The following is a 14,525-nucleotide window of genomic DNA, read 5'->3' on the forward strand; positions in this document are numbered from 1 at the left end:
TCGCTGCCTAGGTTGGTATGTCCCCTTCTATCTTTCTCAGGATCCCAAAGCATATTAAAGTCCCCCGCCAAGAGGGTATGACCCTGCTTTACTGTGGCTACCTGGAGGAGCAATTTCCTCAGAAAGCTAACCTGGTTAGTGTTAGGTAAGTATTTTGCAACTAGCGTGTATAATACACAGTTTAAGCGGCACACACATATTACATAGCATCCCGCCGGATCGCTTGCCGTGTAAATAGGTTCGTAGGCTACCTGATCTCCTATGAATATCGTCACCCCCCCCTAGCTTTTTTTGTGGAATGTGGATGAAACATTAACTGGGTATCTCTTTGGTTTGAATCTATCTACAGCGTCTTCAGTCCAGTGAGTCTCCTGGAGGAAAGCCACGTCAACCCTATGTTTTAGTAAAAATTTGAGCGCCAGACTCCTCTTAGTTGGGGAGTTCAGACCCTTGGTATTTAAGGTGCATACCTTCATGGTTAGGTCTCAACAGAGAGGTGGAGAGAGAGAAAAAAAAAAAAAGGAAAAAAAAAAAAGAGGAGGGGGTGGGGTGAGGGGGAAAGAAGAAAGATTAGAGAGAATTTAGTCTTAAAAGAAAGCTCCTGTTGCCTTCGGGTGGTGGAAGATAGTTACCCCCTGCTGGGGGTATGCGGGGGGTCTAAAGTCCCTTAATCGCAGGGTATGAATTACTTATCTGTTAATGATTAATGGGGTGGGATAAAATGTAGAATACTGGGGAGTAAATGAATAGGTAAGTAAGGGAGTAGGCAAATAAGTAGGCAAGCCGGTGTATGTAGATATTATCCCTGTCTATAATCAGCTCTGCAGCCTATAGATTTAGGAGGTATGACACAAACAGGAGAATTATTACTTTGGTGAGATAGGGAGTAATGGGATAGGGTTATGCGGCATGGGTAGGGTGGATACAAAGGAGTGAGAGTGAGTGAAATGAAATAAGAATAAGTGAGGATTAAATGAGATGAGATGAAATGAAAAATGATGAAAGATGCTAAAAAGCATTGAAAGATGAATGAATTGAGGAGGGGCAGAGCCAGCAACAGACCCTCACACCCCCCCTCAAACCTGTAACTTACTTTTTAAATGTAACAAGACAACAGTAGCAAAAATGCAAATATATATGGGCGCTACATAAGATCAACCTTGTGGTCTAATTTGTGAAGTTAACCATCATTACTCGTGGAACAAGAAGAAATTCATTGATACAATTTTCATGTACCCTTCACATGGTTACTCATAAAGTCAGCCTAATTGGGACCCATAGGTGTCACACTAGATGAACTCAAAATGGCCAAACAGTAGTGGACCTTATGACAATTTAATAGGTGAAAAAAATTAGTTTAAGCTCAGGTCTTGAGCTCTTCTAGGGCCCCTAGAGCTCTCTTAGGTGTGTATGTAATGGTATCTGGAGGAAATACCATTAGAGGGCTGAAGGCAAGTCAGGCCTATAAAAGCAGTGGGTCAGTCTCGGTGTTATGGGCTTCCTGGATTCCACTCCTGGGCGTTCACCCTCAGCTCTGGACTCCGCCTGTGCAGGCGGGCCGGCCCGTTATGATCCATAGGGGGCCTCCTCGGGAAGGCTGGTGGGGACCTATCTTGCTGCGGCAACTGCCACGTCCGAATGAGCTCCTGACCTTGCTGGGGGGTTAGAATGATATGCTGAGCTCCATCTTTAGTAGCTATCAACTTGGTTGGAAAACCCCACCTATATCTGATCTGGTTGTTTCTTAGCACTCTGGTGACCTCTGCAGAGACCTCTCTGAATTGCCCATTGAGCTGCGGTGAGCGCAGCATTGCTCTCATCAGTTTATCTTTGTATGAGTAGTAGTGCAAGCGGGCTATAGTGTCTCTAAGTTTACCAGGAGGGAGATTTCTAGGTCTCGCCATCCGGTGAATTCTGTCTATTCTTGTAAGGAAGGGCTGAGCCTCCCTTAGTACACAGGAGGAAGAACTCAATTGCAGAGTAAATAGATTTGTATCACTAGAAATGCAGATTATCACTATTGGTAAGTGAAATCCAAAAATACCAGTGAAATTATAATCTGAAAATATTACCCCAGAAGAGGATCACTTCAATGTGTCCTATTTAGGAACAGAGAAAAAATTATATATATTGTATCAATTTTAACCACAGTGTATCAAATGGTACTGGGAGAATAATACAATAGAAAGGAAAAATTAAACAATTGAATTGCAAGTCACCAGTCTGAAAATGACCAAGCAATAAAAATAACTTCTTAGTTACCAACTTATACTCTAAGTATTGGTCCTAGCCTTTTAGTGTGGTTTAAAGATAGGCTGGATTTAACTAAGTTGAGAAAAGCAATTAGGCAAGTGGTTTAAGCAGCGGTTTGAACGTTGCAATGTTATTTGTGAAAAAGGAAGATAAAGTACTTGCGGTTCACTGCTAGCAGTTCTCACCACTCGGCTTAATTAATGCTGCTGCTCAAGCTCCTTGTCTGTGTTAGTTGTATTGGAAAACAGCCCGAGCTTGTGCGTGACTTCCACGCTGCTGTCCGGTGCAGTGGGAGGCGGATCCTGAGATGACATGTACTCCGGTGTTGACGAGTGAATCCGTAAAGCGGCTGCGGCTGTAAGTTATTCATCATTTTTCATTCAAATTCCACATTTCAGCTACAAAATAATGTTTTACACGTTATTTCTTCATTTCCTTACTTTTCAACATTTGGGCAACATTAGGAAATGAAGAAAAATGACTTTGTAGCCAAAATGTTGAAAATATTGACTAAAACGTAATTTTCATCATTTTTCACTCAAATTCCACATTTCAGCTACAAAATAATGTTTTACACAGTTGGGCAACATTAGGAAATGCAACAGTTGGGCAACATTAGGAAATGAAGAAATATGAATTTTTAGCCAAAATGTTGAAAATATGGGCTAAAACGTAATTTTCATAATTTTTCACTCAAATTCCACATTTCAGCTACAAAATAATGTTTTACACCTTATTTCTTCATTTCCTTACTTTTCAACATTTGGGCAACATTAGGAAATGAAGAAAAATGACTTTGTAGCCAAAATGTTGAAAATATGGGCTAAAATATAATTTTCATAATTTCTCACTCAAATTCCACATTTCAGCTACAAAATAATGTTTTACACCTTATGTATTGATTTCCTTACTTTTCAACATTTGGGCAACATTAGGAAATGAAGAAAAATGACTTTGTAGCCAAAATGTTGAAAATATGGGCTAAAACGTAATTTTTCTAATTTTTCACTCAAATTCCACATTTCAGTTACAAAATAATGTTTCCTTACTTTTCAACATTTGGGCAACATTAGGAAATGAAGAAATATGACTTCTTTTGAATGTTGCCCAAATGTTGAAAATATGGGCTAAAACGTAATTTTCATAATTTTTCACTCAAAATCCACATTTCAGCTACAAAATAATGTTTCCTTACTTTTCAACATTTGGGCAACATTAGGAAATGAAGAAATATGATTTTTTAGTTAAAATGTTGAAAATATGGGCTAAAACGTAATTTTCATCATTTTTCACTCAAATTCCAAATTTCAGCTACAAAATAATGTTTTACACCTTATTTCTTCATTTCCTTACTTTTCAACATTTGGGCAACATTAGGAAATTAAGAAAAATGACTTTGTAGCCAAAATGTTGAAAATATGGGCTCAAACGTAATTTTCATCATTTTTCACTCAAATTCCACATTTCAGCTACAAAATAATGTTTTACACCTTATTTCTTCATTTCCTCACTTTTCAACATTTGGGCAACATTAGGAAAAGAAGAAAAATGACTTTGTAGCCAAAATGTTGAAAATATGGGCTAAAACGTAATTTTCATCATTTTTCATTCAAATTCCACATTTCAGCTACAAAATAATGTTTTACACGTTATTTCTTCATTTCCTTACTTTTCAACATTTGGGCAACATTAGGAAATGAAGAAAAATGACTTTGTAGCCAAAATGTTGAAAATATGGGCTAAAACGTAATTTTCATAATTTTTCACTCAAATTCCACATTTCAGCTACAAAATAATGTTTTACACCTTATTTCTTCATTTCCTTACTTTTCAACAGTTTGGCAAAATTAGGAAATGAAGAAATATGAATTTTTAGCCAAAATGTTGAAAATATGGGCTAAAACATAATTTTCATAATTTTTCACTCAAATTCCACATTTCAGCTCCAAAATAATGTTTTACACCTTATTTCTTCATTTCCTTACTTTTCAACATTTGGGCAACATTAGGAAATGAAGAAAAATGACTTTGTAGCCAAAATGTTGAAAATATGGGCTAAAATGTAATTTTCATAATTTTTCACTCAAATTCCACATTTCAGCTACAAAATAATGTTTTACACGTTATTTCTTGATTTCCTTACTTTTCAACATTTGGGCAACATTAGGAAAAGAAGAAATATGACTTCTTTTCAATGTTGCCCAAATGTTGAAAATATGGGCTAAAACGTAATTTTCATCATTTTTCACTCAAATTCCACATTTCAGCTACAAAATAATGTTTTCTTACTTTTCAACATTTGGGCAACATTAGGAAATGAAGAAATATGAATTTTTAGCCAAAATGTTGAAAATATGGGCTAAAACGTAATTTTCATCATTTTTCACTCAAATTCCACATTTCAGCTACAAAATAATGTTTTACACCTTATTTCTTCATTTCCTTACTTTTCAACAGTTGGGCAACATTAGGAAATGAAGAAATATGAATTTTTAGCCAAAATGTTGAAAATATGGGCTAAAACGTAATTTTCATAATTTTTCACTCAAATTCCACATTTCAGCTACAAAATAATGTTTTACACCTTATTTCTTCATTTCCTTACTTTTCAACATTTGGGCAACATTAGGAAATGAAGAAAATGACTTTGTAGCCAAAATGTTGAAAATATGGGCTAAAACGTAATTTTCATAATTTTTCACTCAAATTCCACATTTCAGCTACAAAATAATGTTTTACACCTTATTTCTTCATTTCCTTACTTTTCAACATTTGGGCAACATTAGGAAATGAAGAAAAATGACTTTGTAGCCAAAATGTTGAAAATATGGGCTAAAACGTAATTTTCATCATTTTTCACTCAAATTCCACATTTCAGCTACAAAATAATGTTTACACCTTATTTCTTCATTTCCTTACTTTTCAACATTTGGGCAACATTAGGAAATGAAGAAATATGACTTTGTAGCCAAAATGTTGAAAATATGGGCTAAAACGTAATTTTCATCATTTTTCACTCAAATTCCACATTTCAGCTACAAAATAATGTTTCCTTACTTTTCAACATTTGGGCAACATTAGGAAATGAAGAAATATGATTTTTTAGCCAAAATGTTGAAAATATGGGCTAAAACGTAATTTTCATCATTTTTCACTCAAATTCCACATTTCAGCTACAAAATAATGTTTTACACCTTATTTCTTCATTTCCTTACTTTTCAACATTTGGGCAACATTAGGAAATGAAGAAAAATGACTTTGTAGCCAAAATGTTGAAAATATGGGCTAAAACGTAATTTTCATCATTTTTCACTCAAATTCCACATTTCAGCTACAAAATAATGTTTTACACCTTATTTCTTCATTTCCTTACTTTTCAACATTTGGGCAACATTAGGAAATGAAGAAAAATGACTTTGTAGCCAAAATGTTGAAAATATGGGCTAAAACGTAATTTTCATCATTTTTCACTCAAATTCCACATTTCAGCTACAAAATAATGTTTTACACCTTATTTCTTCATTTCCTTACTTTTCAACATTTGGGCAACATTAGGAAATGAAGAAAAATGACTTTGTAGCCAAAATGTTGAAAATATGGGCTAAAACGTAATTTTCATCATTTTTCACTCAAATTCCACATTTCAGCTACAAAATAATGTTTTACACCTTATTTCTTCATTTCCTTACTTTTCAACATTTTGGGCAACATTAGGAAATGAAGAAATATGAATTTTTAGCCAAAATGTTGAAAATATGGGCTAAAACGTAATTTTCATCATTTTTCACTCAAATTCCACATTTCAGCTACAAAATAATGTTTTACACCTTATTTCTTCATTTCCTTACTTTTCAACATTTGGGCAACATTAGGAAATGAAGAAAAATGACTTTGTAGCCAAAATGTTGAAAATATGGGCTAAAACGTAATTTTCATAATTTTTCACTCAAATTCCACATTTCAGCTACAAAATAATGTTTTACACGTTATTTCTTGATTTCCTTACTTTTCAACATTTGGGCAACATTAGGAAAAGAAGAAATATGACTTTGTAGCCAAAATGTTGAAAATATGGGCTAAAACGTAATTTTCATCATTTTTCACTCAAATTCCACATTTCAGCTACAAAATAATGTTTCCTTACTTTTCAACATTTGGGCAACATTAGGAAATGAAGAAATATGAATTTTTAGCCAAAATGTTGAAAATATGGGCTAAAACGTAATTTTCATCATTTTTCACTCAAATTCCACATTTCAGCTACAAAATAATGTGTTACACCTTATTTCTTCATTTCCTCACTTTTCAATGTTTGGGCAACATTAGGAAATGAAGAAAAATGACTTTGTAGCCAAAATGTTGAAAATATGGGCTAAAACTTAATTTTCATAATTTTTCATTCAAATTCCACATTTCAGCTACAAAATAATGTTTTACACGTTATTTCTTCATTTCCTTTTTTTCAACATTTGGGCAACATTAGGAAATGAAGAAAAATGACTTTGTAGCCAAAATGTTGAAAATATGGGCTAAAACGTAATTTTCATCATTTTTCACTCAAATACCACATTTCAGCTACAAAATAATGTTTCCTTACTTTTTAACATTTGGGCAACATTAGGAAATGAAGAAATATGATTTTTTAGCCAAAATGTTGAAAATATGGGCTAAAACCTAATTTTCATCATTTTTCACTCAAATTCCAAATTTCAGCTACAAAATAATGTTTTACACCTTATTTCTTCATTTCCTTACTTTTCAACATTTGGGGACATTAGGAAATGAAGAAAAAGTGACTTTGTAGCCAAAATGTTGAAAATATGGGCTAAAACGTAATTTTCATCATTTTTCACTCAAATTCCACATTTCAGCTACAAAATAATGTTTCCTTACTTTTGAACATTTGGGCAACATTAGGAAATGAAGAAAAATGACTTTGTAGCCAAAATGTTGAAAATATGGGCTAAAATGTAATTTTCATAATCTTTCACTCAAATTCCACATTTCAGCTACAAAATAATGTTTTACACGATATTTCTTGATTTCCTTACTTTTCAACATTTGGGCAACATTAGGAAAAGAAGAAATATGACATCTTTTCAATGTTGCCCAAATGTTGAAAATATGGGCTAAAACGTAATTTTCATCATTTTTCACTCAAATTCCACATTTTAGCTACAGAATAATGTTTCCTTACTTTTCAACATTTGGGCAACATTAGGAAATGAAGAAATATGAATTTTTAGCCAAAATGTTGAAAATATGCGCTAAAACGTAATTTTCATCATTTTTCACTCAAATTCCACATTTCAGCTACAAAATAATGTTTTACACCTTATTTCTTCATTTCCTTACTTTTCAACAGTTGGGCAACATTAGGAAATGAAGAAATATGAATTTTTAGCCAAAATGTTGAAAATATGGGCTAAAACGTAATTTTCATCATTTTTCACTCAAATTCCACATTTCAGCTACAAAATAATGTGTTACACCTTATTTCTTCATTTCCTTACTTTTCAACATTTGGGCAACATTAGGAAATGAAGAAAAATGACTTTGTAGCCAAAATGTTAAAAATATGGGCTAAAACGTAATTTTCATCATTTTTCATTCAAATTCCACATTTCAGCTACAAAATAATGTTTTACACCTTATTTCTTCATTTCCTTACTTTTCAACATTTGGGCAACATTAGGAAATGAAGAAAAATGACTTTGTAGCCAAAATGTTGAAAATATGGGCTAAAACGTAATTTTCATCATTTTTCACTCAAATTCCACATTTCAGCTACAAAATAATGTTTCCTTACTTTTCAACATTTGGGCAACATTAGGAAATGAAGAAATATGATTTTTTTAGCCAAAATGTTGAAAATATGGGCTAAAATATAATTTTCATAATGTTTCACTCAAATTCCACATTTCAGCTACAAAATAATGTTTTACACGTTATTTCTTCATTTCCTTACTTTTCAACATTTGGGCAACATTAGGAAATGAAGAAAAAGTGACTTTGTAGCCAAAATGTTGAAAATATGGGCTAAAACGTAATTTTCATCATTTTTCACTCAAATTCCACATTTCAGCTACAAAATAATGTTTCCTTACTTTTGAACATTTGGGCAACATTAGGAAATGAAGAAAAATGACTTTGTAGCCAAGATGTTGAAAATATGGGCTAAAACGTAATTTTCATCATTTTTCACTCAAATTCCACATTTCAGCTACAAAATAATGTTTCCTTACTTTTCAACATTTGGGCAACATTAGGAAATGAAGAAATATGATTTTTTTAGCCAAAATGTTGAAAATATGGGCTAAAACGTAATTTTCATAATTTTTCACTCAAATTCCACATTTCAGCTACAAAATAATGTTTTACACCTTATTTCTTCATTTCCTTACTTTTCAACATTTGGGCAACATTAGGAAAAGAAGACTTTGTAGCCAAAATGTTGAAAATATGGGCTAAAACGTAATTTTCATCATTTTTCACTCAAATTCCACATTTCAGCTACAAAATAATGTTTCCTTACTTTTGAACATTTGGGCAACATTAGGAAATGAAGAAAAATGACTTTGTAGCCAAAATGTTGAAAATATGGGCTAAAATGTAATTTTCATAATTTTTCACTCAAATTCCACATTTCAGCTACAAAATAATGTTTTACACCTTATTTCTTCATTTCCTGACTTTTAAACATTTGGGCAACATTAGGAAATGTTGCCCAAATGTTGAAAATATGGGCTAAAACGTAATTTTCATCATTTTTCACTCAAATTCCACATTTTAGCTACAGAATAATGTTTCCTTACTTTTCAACATTTGGGCAACATTAGGAAATGAAGAAATATGAATTTTTAGCCAAAATGTTGAAAATATGCGCTAAAACGTAATTTTCATCATTTTTCACTCAAATTCCACATCTCAGCTACAAAATAATGTTTTACACCTTATTTCTTCATTTCCTTACTTTTCAACAGTTGGGCAACATTAGGAAATGAAGAAATATGAATTTTTAGCCAAAATGTTGAAAATATGGGCTAAAACGTAATTTTCATCATTTTTAACTCAAATTCCACATTTCAGCTACAAAATAATGTGTTACACCTTATTTCTTCATTTCCTCACTTTTCAACATTTGGGCAACATTAGGAAATGAAGAAAAATGACTTTGTAGCCAAAATGTTAAAAATATGGGCTAAAACGTAATTTTCATCATTTTTCATTCAAATTCCACATTTCAGCTACAAAATAATGTTTTACACCTTATTTCTTCATTTCCTTACTTTTCAACATTTGGGCAACATTAGGAAATGAAGAAAAATGACTTTGTAGCCAAAATGTTGAAAATATGGGCTAAAACGTAATTTTCATCATTTTTCACTCAAATTCCACATTTCAGCTACAAAATAATGTTTCCTTACTTTTCAACATTTGGGCAACATTAGGAAATGAAGAAATATGATTTTTTTAGCCAAAATGTTGAAAATATGGGCTAAAACGTAATTTTCATAATTTTTCACTCAAATTCCACATTTCAGCTACAAAATAATGTTTTACACGTTATTTCTTCATTTCCTTACTTTTCAACATTTGGGCAACATTAGGAAATGAAGAAAAATGACTTTGTAGCCAAAATGTTGAAAATATGGGCTAAAACGTAATTTTCATAATTTTTCACTCAAATTCCACATTTCAGTTACAAAATAATGTTTTACACCTTATTTCTTCATTTCCTTACTTTTTAACAGTTGGGCAACATTAGGAAATGAAGAAATATGAATTTTTAGCCAAAATGTTGAAAATATGGGCTAAAACGTAATTTTCATCATTTTTCACTCAAATTCCACATTTCAGCTACAAAATAATGTTTTACACCTTATTTCTTCATTTCCTTACTTTTCAACATTTGGGCAACATTAGGAAATGAAGAAAAATGACTTTGTAGCCAAAATGTTGAAAATATGGGCTAAAACGTAATTTTCATCATTTTTCATTCAAATTCCACATTTCAGCTACAAAATAATGTTTTACACCTTATTTCTTCATTTCCTTACTTTTCAACATTTGGGCAACATTAGGAAATGAAGAAAAATGACTTTGTAGCCAAAATGTTGAAAATATGGGCTAAAACGTAATTTTCATCATTTTTCACTCAAATTCCACATTTCAGCTACAAAATAATGTTTTACACCTTATTTCTTCATTTCCTTACTTTTCAACATTTGGGCAACATTAGGAAATGAAGAAATATGACTTCTTTTCAATGTTGCCCAAATGTTGAAAATATGGGCTAAAACGTAATTTTCATAATTTTCACTCAAATTCCACATTTCAGCTACAAAATAATGTTTCCTCACTTTTCAACATTTGGGCAACAATAGGAAATGAAGAAAAATGACTTTGTAGCCAAAATGTTAAAAATATGGGCTAAAACGTAATTTTCATCATTTTTCATTCAAATTCCACATTTCAGCTACAAAATAATGTTTTACAACTTATTTCTTCATTTCCTTACTTTTCAACAGTTGGGCAACATTAGGAAATGAAGAAATATGAATTTTTAGCCAAAATGTTGAAAATATGGGCTAAAACGTAATTTTCATCATTTTTCACTGAAATTCCACATTTCAGCTACAAAATAATGTTTTACACCTTATTTCTTCATTTCCTTACTTTTCAACATTTGGGCAACATTAGGAAAAGAAGATTTTGTAGCCAAAATGTTGAAAATATTAGCTAAAACGTAATTTTCATCATTTTTCACTCAAATTCCACATTTCGGCTACAAAATAATGTGTTACACCTTATTTCTTCATTTCCTTACTTTTCAACAGTTGGGCAACATTAGGAAATGAAGAAATATGAATTTTTAGCCAAAATGTTGAAAATATGGGCTAAAATGTAATTTTCATCATTTTTCACTCAAATTCCACATTTCAGCTACAAAATAATGTTTTACACCATATTTCTTCATTTCCTTACTTTTCAACAGTTGGGCAACATTAGGAAATGAAGACTTTGTAGCCAAAATGTTGAAAATATGGGCTAAAACGTAATTTTCATAATTTTTCACTCAAATTCCACATTTCATCTACAAAATGTTTCCTCACTTTTCAACATTTGGGCAACATTAGGAAATGAAGAAAAATGACTTTGTAGCCAAAATGTTAAAAATATGGGCTAAAACGTAATTTTCATCATTTTTCATTCAAATTCCACATTTCAGCTACAAAATAATGTTTTACAACTTATTTCTTCATTTCCTTACTTTTCAACAGTTGGGCAACATTAGGAAATGAAGAAATATGAATTTTTAGCCAAAATGTTGAAAATATGGGCTAAAACGTAATTTTCATAATTTTTCACTCAAATTCCACATTTCAGCTACAAAATAATGTTTTACACCTTATTTCTTCATTTCCTTACTTTTCAACATTTGGGCAACATTAGGAAATGAAGAAATATGAATTTTTAGCCAAAATGTTGAAAATATGGGCTAAAACGTAATTTTCATCATTTTTCACTCAAATTCCACATTTCAGCTACAAAATAATGTTTTACACCTTATTTCTTCATTTCCTTACTTTTCAACAGTTGGGCAACATTAGGAAATGAAGAAATATGAATTTTTAGCCAAAATGTTGAAAATATGGGCTAAAACGTAATTTTCATCATTTTTCACTCAAATTCCACATTTCAGCTACAAAATAATGTTTTACACCTTATTTCTTCATTTCCTTACTTTTCAACATTTGGGCAACATTAGGAAAGAAGAAATGATTTTGTAGCCAAAATGTTGAAAATATGGGCTAAAACGTAATTTTCATCATTTTTCACTCAAATTCCACATTTCAGCTACAAAATAATGTTTTACACCTTATTTCTTCATTTCCTTACTTTTCAACAGTTGGGCAACATTAGGAAATGAAGAAATATGAATTTTTAGCCAAAATGTTGAAAATATGGGCTAAAACGTAATTTTCATAATTTTTCACTCAAATTCCACATTTCAGCTACAAAATAATGTTTTACACCTTATTTCTTCATTTCCTTACTTTTCAACATTTGGGCAACATTAGGAAATGAAGAAATATGAATTTTTAGCCAAAATGTTGAAAATATGGGCTAAAACGTAATTTTCATCATTTTTCACTCAAATTCCACATTTCAGCTACAAAATAATGTGTTACACCTTATTTCTTCATTTCCTTACTTTTCAACATTTGGGCAACATTAGGAAATGAAGAAAAATGACTTTGTAGCCAAAATGTTAAAAATATGGGCTAAAACGTAATTTTCATCATTTTTCATTCAAATTCCACATTTCAGCTACAAAATAATGTTTTACACCTTATTTCTTGATTTCCTTACTTTTCAACATTTGGGCAACATTAGGAAATGAAGAAAAATGACTTTGTAGCCAAAATGTTGAAAATATGGGCTAAAACGTAATTTTCATCATTTTTCACTCAAATTCCACATTTCAGCTACAAAATAATGTTTCCTTACTTTTCAACATTTGGGCAACATTAGGAAATGAAGAAAAATGGCTTTGTAGCCAAAATGTTGAAAATATGGCCTAAAACGTCATTTTCATAATTTTTCACTCAAATTCCACATTTCAGCTACAAAATAATGTTTTACACCTTATTTCTTCATTTCCTTACTTTTCAACAGTTGGGCAACATTAGGAAATGAAGAAATATGAATTTTTAGCCAAAATGTTGAAAATATGGGCTAAAACGTTATTTTCATAATGTTTCAATCAAATTCCACATTTCAGCTACAAAATAATGTTTTACACCTTATTTCTTCATTTCCTTACTTTTCAACATTTGGGCAACATTAGGAAAAGAAGACTTTGTAGCCAAAATGTTGAAAATATGCGCTAAAACGTAATTTTCATCATTTTTCACTCAAATTCCACATCTCAGCTACAAAATAATGTTTTACACCTTATTTCTTCATTTCCTTACTTTTCAACAGTTGGGCAACATTAGGAAATGAAGAAATATGAATTTTTAGCCAAAATGTTGAAAATATGGGCTAAAACGTAATTTTCATCATTTTTCACTCAAATTCCACATTTCAGCTACAAAATAATGTTTTACACCTTATTTCTTCATTTCCTTACTTTTCAACATTTGGGCAACATTAGGAAATGAAGATTTTGTAGCCAAAATGTTGAAAATATGGGCTAAAACGTAATTTTCATCATTTTTCACTCAAATTCCACATTTCAGCTACAAAATAATGTTTTACACCTTACTTCTTCATTTCCTTACTTTTCAACAGTTGGGCAACATTAGGAAATGAAGAAATATGAATTTTTAGCCAAAATGTTGAAAATATGGGCTAAAACGTAATTTTCATCATTTTTCACTCAAATTCCACATTTCAGCTACAAAATAATGTTTTACACCTTATTTCTTCATTTCCTCACTTTTCAACATTTGGGCAACATTAGGAAATGAAGAAAAATGGCTTTGTAGCCAAAATGTTAAAAATATGGGCTAAAACGTAATTTTCATCATTTTTCATTCAAATTCCACATTTCAGCTACAAAATAATGTTTTACACCTTATTTCTTCATTTCCTTACTTTTCAACATTTGGGCAACATTAGGAAATGAAGAAAAATGACTTTGTAGCCAAAATGTTGAAAATATGGGCTAAAACGTAATTTTCATCATTTTTCACTCAAATTCCACATTTCAGCTACAAAATAATGTTTCCTTACTTTTCAACATTTGGGCAACATTAGGAAATGAAGAAAAATGGCTTTGTAGCCAAAATGTTGAAAATATGGGCCTAAAACGTCATTTTCATAATTTTTCACTCAAATTCCACATTTCAGCTACAAAATAATGTTTTACACCTTATTTCTTCATTTCCTTACTTTTCAACAGTTGGGCAACATTAGGAAATGAAGAAATATGAATTTTTAGCCAAAATGTTGAAAATATGGGCTAAAACGTAATTTTCATAATGTTTCACTCAAATTCCACATTTCAGCTACAAAATAATGTTTTACACCTTATTTCTTCATTTCCTTACTTTTCAACATTTGGGCAACATTAGGAAAAGAAGACTTTGTAGCCAAAATGTTGAAAATATGCGCTAAAACGTAATTTTCATCATTTTTCACTCAAATTCCACATCTCAGCTACAAAATAATGTTTTACACCTTATTTCTTCATTTCCTTACTTTTCAACATTTGGGCAACATTAGGAAATGAAGAAATATGAATTTTTATTTTAGCCAAA

Source organism: Bombina bombina, chromosome 2 (assembly GCF_027579735.1).
Source record: "Bombina bombina isolate aBomBom1 chromosome 2, aBomBom1.pri, whole genome shotgun sequence".
Lineage (NCBI taxonomy): Eukaryota > Metazoa > Chordata > Amphibia > Anura > Bombinatoridae > Bombina > Bombina bombina.